Raw genomic sequence first — 876 nt, forward strand, 5'->3', positions numbered from 1 at the left:
AGCTCCTGCTGTTACATCCAAGTATTCCCAGAAAGTTTTCCATCCAACGTTACTACCAGTTGCCTTTCCTCACCGTCAGGAGCGCAGTCCCAAGGAGCGAGTCCCCACGCACCGAGCTGGCCTCGACACGGCAGGTGTTGCGTCACTCGATTCGCGTTGGCGCTGACGTGGAATCCTTCTTGGCATCTGGAAATACTATCTATGGGAAGGCTTTGCAATAACTATTCTATAAGCAAACAAAATACGTGTAGATATTTGAATGAAGTACTCGAATTTTTTTTTTTCACTTGGCACTTACCTTTGTCCACACCATCAACAACATCAGGAAATACACATGATCGAATGTTTTGGGTAAAACAGTTCATTCAAAACTTTTCACCAACGACGGGGTTGGTACATATTAGCGCGTCATTTTCTGTGACGTTATTTGACGGACAGTGGGGATAATATAATCGCTAATTGCAAAATATGACATTGCGTAGTTCGATACAAGGTAGCTTAATGGTTAAGGTTGCCAAGCTTGAAATCTCGAAATATATATAATTTAAGTAATGTGTATATATAAATCACGTATCCTTATACTCATATTCATAACGTAATTGTGAGGCATGCTACAAATTATATGGCTTCAACCCCATTATCTTTTAACAATAGTAAACACGACTTATATAAAAACCACGAAAATTAACCTTCTTCCATTTTCAATCAAAAACTAAAAAACAAAGAATCTCAGAAAGGGCTTTCAAATGAACCCCTTAACCTTACGTATAGTTGGCCCAAGCATTCAGTTTGTTGCTCTGGTCCCAAGTGCGAGACATGTTGGCTGTGGCTGGGTGAGGGTCGCGCCAACAGTCTGTTGAGAGAAGGGCGTGCATG

Source organism: Penaeus monodon, chromosome 15, assembly GCF_015228065.2.
Source record: "Penaeus monodon isolate SGIC_2016 chromosome 15, NSTDA_Pmon_1, whole genome shotgun sequence".
NCBI classification, from domain to species: Eukaryota; Metazoa; Arthropoda; class Malacostraca; order Decapoda; family Penaeidae; genus Penaeus; species Penaeus monodon.